At 30.7% G+C, this 8,898-nt stretch overlaps 1 long non-coding RNA gene across 1 annotated transcript; it reads left to right on the forward strand.

Moving 5' to 3' along the window:
• Positions 1-6,080: 6,080 nt before the first annotated feature.
• On the forward strand, positions 6,081-7,109 carry LOC106294104. Its single transcript, XR_001260736.1, has 3 exons — positions 6,081-6,177; positions 6,427-6,880; positions 6,946-7,109. It is a non-coding gene; the product is annotated as an uncharacterized LOC106294104 (long non-coding RNA).
• Positions 7,110-8,898: the final 1,789 nt, after the last annotated feature.

The raw sequence follows: 8,898 nt of genomic DNA on the forward strand, positions 1-8,898 counted from the left end.
GAATATTAGTCGCTGATATACATTGACTGTTGTGTGAAAGTCAAATCTACATACCAAACGCGTCGTCTGAAAAGAGTTGGAACATGGACACGGATATGGAGTCGAAAACGTTACTTTTTGTATATGATTAAGGAGTTATATAATGGAAAAAATTACACATTTGTAAGAGTAAAACACTAACAATTGGCAATATAACAAATGGCAAGCATAACATAAATACGATAAAGCATAATTATTCTCATATACCATTCTTTATTGGATTTAATTAGGATCAGTATTATGAAATATCGCTTCATTTGATTCAACATTAGAAGATGTAGCTCAAAGCGCAAATTATAAACCCATAGACATTATTCTTCTTGCCACTTTTTTTTTTTCAAATCAAATTCAGTCATCTAAAATAGTTCAGAGAAGAGATCGGAGTTTAAGAACCAGATCCTAGGGCTTTAACTAAGACTTCAAATTAAAGCTTTATAATGTAGACAAATTACTTATCTTCACAATCTACACTAGAACATAATACTGACTTGTTTTTCTCATTTCTTCAGACTTTACATGAAACTATTACCATAATAATGCATGACCAGTTTTGTTTTTAACTCATTTGGAAGCTAACAATATATTATGTATAACAATTCTGTATATTTGTTTCCTGGTTGTCAATTCCATATCTTTGTAATCTCTCTTAAAAGCAAATTACTTGATACCATGCATATGAAGAGTCAGACCAACTAAACTCAAGTTTGTGACAGTAGTTTGTGAGAGTAGTAATCTCTCTTCAAAAGCAAATTACGTTCTTAATGTATTTTGTAGTGTTTGCCTTTTGTTAAAATTATGTTTTATAATCTATTTCAAAGTTCAAACAATGGACTTTTGATTTCCGACAAAGTAGCTTTGATGTATCCGACATAGACCAAAGTTAATTTGAATTAATTATTCTGTTGCTTTCATTCATAATATAGTTGTTCAAATTAATGCCAAAAAAAGTAACTTATCTTTACTTTATACTTAATAACGAACAAAAAGAGTAGAGAAAGATTTAGAAAATGATGTGTCATTTTAAAATCATGTCATATCAAATAATATGAAACAAACAAAACCCACTAAAATATTTTGAAAACGGATTAACAATTGACTAACTTCATTTAGTTTTTTGTAACAAAAGAAATTGTAAGAAGGATGAGTAGATGCGTCAATGCGATCAGAGGCATTCACTATCCACATTATCCATAGTTCGTGCATTTAACACATATTGAAGACTCACGGGTGAACCTGTAGTGTTATCGGAGAGTGAAACATCGAACATGATGATTTCTCACTGGGTCCAGCACACACGAGAGTGCATCTCTATCTTTATCTAGGGTTGGTGTTTTTCGGCCAACGTGGACCCGTTTATTTCCTCGTCCTGCCTTCACAGGAATTTATATGAGGGAGGGATATATAAACAGTAACGTTTTTTGTAACTATCAGTTTAAGTCAACTAACCAAATGAAAATTTAATCTACCAACTGACAAAATCACGGGAACGTAGTTTATATCTGCGATTTATATTTTCAGTATTTTGTGAGCATATCGTTGCATACTTTTGTAATTTATGACTCTTTCACACTAAGTCTGAAAATATTTTACTATTGTGCTAGTTTGCAATAATACTAGCTTAATTTGAATTAACAATTTAACATGGTTCTTAATATACTAAAATATTAGACTCTTGCTTAGCTCGACTCCTATTTCAGACGCTAATCTACCACATTTGGCGAGAGAGAAACGCTAGGCGCCATCAAAAACCTAGAAACTCAACAGATCAGATACGTAGACTCATTGACAAGGCTACGAGGAACATGATCTATTCACTCAAATACGAGACGGAACACAAGTTGGGAAAAATGCTCAGGAGATGGTTTGAAATCACACTTTGATCTTGATATTTTTTTTACATTACAGCTTAGAGATACATCATATAGATTTTTCCTAAATAGATTCCTCTTATGTAAATAACATTCTTTTGATTAGATCAATAAATTTGAAATTTCATCAAAAAATTATATGTATCAATTTTCTTGTAGAAAAAATATCTCATATATAGACGTTTTATATATCCTGATTTTCTTACGTGTTTGATAATTTATTAGTAGATTGTAATCTAAATTGAGTAAAATTAAAGAAAATTAAAAATATTATTACATACATATATCGAGACAGTATCCGTATTCAAATCATTCTACATGCTTTTTGGCGACTTTTTGGTGAAAATCATTCTACATGTTATTAAATATTAACAAATAAATGTAAAAGTTAAAATTTATTTCTAAACAAGCTTAAAACCATAATATTTTTTGTACGATATAAATTAGAGAAAATTATTGATTTGGATTAGAGAAGGAAAGGGTATATATAGATTGAAGAAGAAGAGGAAAAAACGATTTTTGATGGAATTTAAACAAATGAAAAAAAAAAAATTTCTGTGTTGGTTCCACATATATCAAATAAAGTAAAGTTTATTATTTATTTTTACTATACAAAACTATCATCTAATAGTATTTAATCAATTTAATGTTTCCAATTAATTTTTTTAAATTATAAAAAAGTGTCTTACAAATACAAAAAAAATTATCTTTGTAGAACAAAAAAAATCTAGAAAATCTTACATTTGAGAAAGGAGAGAGTACTATTTTCACCACCATTTTTCAAAAAATAATAATAAGCTTTTATTTTTATTTTTAAACTAATGTTTAATTATATGTTCTTAGATCTGATACTAGTGTTCTAAAAATTGGTGTGGATGGTGCACAAAAATTCCCTTAGTCGGCAAATCAAACTTAAGTGTAACGATTTTCTTAAATGATTTTTTAAAAAATCAGTGTAAATATCCACCTAATCAGTAATCTCATACAAAACATTTAACTACCACTTAACAATTCCTCGAACATTGGCCGAGAACGATAAGCCGGCCACGTATTGTTCTAGATTGTCTATTAAGAAAAACTGAAATAAAAAAATCCCTATAGTTTATGCAAACTATATGGAAATGAAGATCAACATTTATCATTAGTTAATTCATTTTCATCAACGGTAGACATTTGTATAGACTGAACTAACAAACAGAAAAAACCATCGATTGTAAAATTAATTTTATTGATAGATGCAGTTACATGAATCTATTGACGTATTTTTTGTAGATTTAGACATACAATCGTCTAATACAACTAGATATTGATTGTTGGAGCTTGTGGCGGGACACGTTTACATCTTGACCCGATCGGACATCCTGGTTTGTAGGGATTTACTGGTTGTGGGGGTGGACACGTGCCAGGACTACAGCCAGGGGGCCGATCGCCACTACTTATTGGTGGATATCCAATAAATTTTCCAGCCGCTATGTTGCTGTTCATAAACACACATGCGGCTATGAGTATTGCAACAACCATAACCCTATTTGTTCCTTTTAGATTGCTCATGATTTGGATCGAAATTAAATGTTTACGGAAAAGCTAATGGAGTGTTGTGCTAATTGGTCCGAAGAGGGTATTTATAGTGTGTAATTTTTTTCGAAAAACATATCTATGCCATTATCTAAAAAGTGATTTTGCTTATTTGTCATATTCTCTATATGTTATTTTGCATATTTGTCATTGTCTTATGATATTGACTGAGGAGTCATCAATTCAAATTTATCCTATTATTTGAATTTAATTAAGTGAATGTGCTGATTTGTCATAATTTTTAATAATTTTGTTTTTTTATCATGTTCTTATGATTTTGACAGAAGAGTCATCAATTCAAATATATCATATTATTTGAATTTAATTAAATAAGTAGAAATCAGAATTATGATAGTTTAAGAAGTGAGTTTGCTTATTTTTCATATTCTCCATAATTTCACGTTATTTTGCATATTTTACATGTTTTTATGATATTGATCGATGAGTCATCAATTCAAATTTAATTAAATAATATATACTATTATTTAATAAGTGATTTTGCTTATTTATTTTTTAGATACTTTTACTTATTTGTCATGTTATTATGATTTTGACAGAGGAGTCATCAATTCAAATATTTATCATATTATTTAAACTTAATTAAGTAAGTAAAAATAAGAATTAGGAAAAAAATCTAAATATTTTGCTCAATGCCTTGACCCATTCTTTAAAATCATATTTGTAATAGGAAATGTGGCGTAATACGCATAAATCAATTTGTAAGAGGTTCTAATAGTGGAAACTCTATCATATGCAAATAATATATAGTGTATAGTGTTCGTAATTTAATAATTATGCTTCAGTCTTCCTCAAAGATAAAGTGCGTAATTGGTATCAATAGGGGTATTAATAGTGCGTAAATGTTTTGAAAGATACATCTCAGTAAATAATACAGCTGATACTTGCTGCAAGTCAAAGGAATTCACTTCTCTAAGATGTGAATCGGACTCATACGAGCTTATCAAAGCTATCAATACCAAGGAACCTATTGCAGAGCTGCATGGATCTCTCTCAGACATTCACGCTCTTGTTTCCTCTTTCATTTATGTATCTTTTAATTGGATCCCCCGAGATCTCAACTTTGTTGCTGATAAACTTGTAAAGGATGCTATTAGGCCTGGGCAAAATAACCGGAACCGAAGAACCGAACCGGAACCGAACCGAAATACCCGAAACCAGAACCGGACCAATACCTTCAAATACCCGTACGGTTCCTATATTTTTATATCCAAAATAACCGAACCGAACCGGAACCGAACCGAGAACCGAACGGGTACCCGAATATATAAAAATATGAATTATATATACATATAACATCACTAAATATATATTTTTAATTTAAAATTCTATTGAAAGTATCTGAAAAAGTTGATGATAACTAAATTATTGTAAAGTATCCAAACCACCCGAAAGTATCCGAAAATATCCGAATAGTTTTATCCAAAATATCCAAAGTAATCCGAAATGTCCAAAATTTTTATCTAAATCATCCTAATTATTTGATATTCTACCCTAAATACCCGATATTTTATCCAAATTATCCGAACTACCCGAACTATCCGAACCCGAACCGGATCCAAATGAGAACCGAACTTTTTCCGGATATTTTTCGGATCCTACATTTACTATCCGAACCGAACCGAACCCGAAATTATCCGAACCGAACCGAACCGAAAATAGGTCAAATACTAAATGGATCCTCTAACCCCTATCCAAACTACCCGAAACCCGGAATACCCGAACATGATGTTAGGTGAAGTCTTTATGACTCCCACCTAATTCTCGTCATGGAAGTTAATGAAAGTTCTGTTCAAAAAAAAAATCAAAGGGGATTTTCGATACATTCCATATAATGTGATAATACTAATCTTCTTACTTCTATATATATATAAAGTTAGGTGATACATGTTTCCAATGAGTCGCAAATCAAATATTGATAGTTATCTGCAGAATATTAGTCACTGATATACATTGACTGTTGATTGACTGTTGTGTGAAAGTTAAATCTACATACCAAACACGTCGTCTGAAAAGAGTTGGAACATGGACACGGATATGGACGTCGAAAACATTACTTTTTGTATATGATATAAGGAGTTATATAATGGAAAAATTACGCAATCTCTTTCTTATTAAAAGGGAAACATTTTTTAACGGTAACCTTAATTTAGTAATATATGTACAAATTTGCTATTTTGGCTTACGTGGCATAACCAGAATCCTTCTCAGCTTTCAATTTTAACAGACTTTTGATTACTAGAAATTACAACATATGCCATTGGTAATGATATAATAGCCCCGTTCTTTTGCGGGATGCAACGTCGGTGGCGAAAACCAAAATTTAACGAACAAAACAGAGAATTGCAACACAACGTCCTTATATACTTCCCGCCGGCGACTGTCGCAAGTGATCTTTTCGGTGATTTCTTCGTTGTGTCTCCCGGACAATCTTGACTTGTGACTTGCGTCAATCCTTTGACTCTGTATTTTAATTTATTGCTGACCTGTCCTTTTAAATTCTTTAATATTTTGGTGACGCACTGCATCCATCAAAAGAACAGGGCTAATATAGTTTGATTAATAAAAAGACCACACATGTATTTTATCTCATTAGCCCATCAATTTATCCGCTCGAAGATCATCATCATCAATCATTTTTTATTGCTGAAGCTCTTCAATTTTTGAGACACGTAAAGTATGATCGGGATCAATGTCGTATATCCCCTGTTTGTGATTTAAGTTAAACTTTTTATTACTCCGTCAAATGCGAGATTTTTTTTGGATTTTGGCGACAAATCGGTGAAGTTTGAGGATCAAATGAAACTTAACCCATGAATCAACAGAAATTATTATCAACTTCAAGTTTTGAGTTTTAAAGTTTTGAACTTTAACCGTTTTCTCTACTTATGCTAACGTGGTGGGTGGTGATCTCTTCTTATTACAGAGGAGACCCTGACAACTGGTCTCAGTCACTTGATGTTCAGTCATTATGGTCTCTGGATTGGCCGGCCCTTTGTGTGTTTTGGTATGCGCTGTTTCTCAAATCCATCTCATCCTCTGCGTTTAGCTAGCTATTGTGACATTGTCTACGTTAGAGTAGCAGTTTCAAATCCTTGCATGCTTATCTGACAGTAGTGGAGACACAGAGATTATCACTCCTTTTACAGTTTCTTAGGTGATGAGCAGAACTGTACAGAGAAAGGTCTCCCACAAACAAAACGGGAATATCAGAGATGGGAGAGTTACGAGAGTATACCATTAGGCCCTTATGGTCATTTGGCAACTCAAAATGGTCACAGTCTGGGTAAAGAGAGTTTGGATTCACAAAAGGATGGTGAATCGATCTTGAGGATGGAGAATCGTAAGAGACAAACATATGACTTGCATTTCAGAGTTTGGTGAGCTGTTGGTATATTTCTTTCCACTTTTTTGCAGAGTCTGACTTGTCTCTTTTCGTATGCAGAGTCGGTTTGGTTTTTCAAGTTCTAGCAAGGATCAACGACTACACAAGTTATCTTGATCTTTGGGTGACTTTGTTACTTATATGTTACATCTGTTGTTTATAATATGGTCTGAATCTTAGGTCGATAAAGACATTCTTCAATTTTCGTATAAATCTTTTCTTTGTTGTCCATTGGCACTATAACTCCTTAACGACAAATTGTTAGATAAGGATTTCAGAAATATCAAACCATTTGAAATATACTTTTTCCTGAGTGAGTCTATCACTTTTTTTATTTCCATGCTATTACGAATTCGATCTTACAAATCTAATTACAAGGCTGTTTACTAAGTGCTCACTTACTAATAAAAAAAAATGTAATGCACGTATCTCTATATTTTTGCTATATAGAACGTATAAAATAAAATAAAATTAAGCTTGATTGATCAAAAAGAATTGGACAGAAAAATATTTTTTTTTTAAATTCAAATAATATACAAAATAGATGCCGTTAATCTATTGCCAATTTTAATAAAATAAATAGTAACATGTTACCTAAAATAACTTCAAATATATTATTAAACTAAATTGTATATTCATTCTCAATTAATGTGATATGGAGAATTAATAAAATATTAATTTAAAACAATTTGTTTTTAGGTTTAAGAAGATTAAAGATCTTGGACTAAAACAACAAAACAAAAAAAAAACAGGTTATCATTTTCTTATATTTGATGAATATATATAAGTGTTTTGAATAAAAAAATTCAAAAACTATTACAATACTATATTTTCCATATATTAAAATATTGTACATATTAAAAATTAATACCAGATGTGAAAACAATTTGCGAGGGAAATACTTAAATGTAATATGAGACACAACAACTAAGAAGAAAATGAAATTCATTAACTGAAAAAAAATCATAACGAAAAATCTCAAACTATCGTATACAAATATATGATTCACAATCCAAGTCTTCTTATACATATTATATGCTTATGATTAAATATTACATGTCGACACAAAAAACAAATTAAATATTACATATTTTGTATTTTCTATATAATGTCTAATGAAATTATGAATTAAACTGTACAGTAAATATAATTATATATTTTCTCGATACTTTCATTCCGTGCACGGCGCGGGTCTCTACCTAGTTGTAAGAGTAAAACACTAACAATTGGCAATATAACAAATGGCAAGCATAACATAAATACGATAAAGCATAATTATTCTCATATACCATTCTTTATTGGATTTAATTAGGATCAGTATTATGAAATATCGCTTCATTTGATTCAACATTAGAAGATGTAGCTCAAAGCGAAATTATAAACCCATAGACATTATTCTTCTTGCCACTTTTTTTTTTTCAAATCAAATTCAGTCATCTAAAATAGTTCAGAGAAGGGATCGGAGTTTAAGAACCAGATCCTAGGGTTTTAACTAAGACTTCAAATTAAAGCTTTATAATGTAGACAAAGTACTTATCTTCACAATCTACACTAGAACATAATACTGACTTGTTTTTCTCATTTCTTCAGACTTTACATGAAACTATTACCATAATAATGCATGACCAGTTTTGTTTTTAACTCATTTGGAAGCTAACAATATATTATATATGTATAACAATTCTGTATATTTGTTTCCTGGTTGTCAATTCCATATCTTTGTAATCTCTTTTTAAAAGCAAATTACTTGATACCACGCATATGAAGAGTCAGACCAACGAAACTGAAGTTTGTGACAGTAGTAATCTCTCTTCAAAAGCAAATTACGTTCTTAATGTATTTTGTAGTGTTTGCCTTTTGTGAAAATTATGTTTTGTAAAAAATATGTTTTATAATCTATTTCAAAGTTCAAACAATGGACTTTTGATTTCCGACAAAGTAGCTTTGATGTATCCGACAGAGACTAAAGTTAATTTGAATTAATACTTATTATGTTGCTTCAAATGCCAAAAA

The sequence above is a fragment of the Brassica oleracea genome, chromosome C5 (genome assembly GCF_000695525.1).
Source record: "Brassica oleracea var. oleracea cultivar TO1000 chromosome C5, BOL, whole genome shotgun sequence".
Lineage (NCBI taxonomy): Eukaryota > Viridiplantae > Streptophyta > Magnoliopsida > Brassicales > Brassicaceae > Brassica > Brassica oleracea.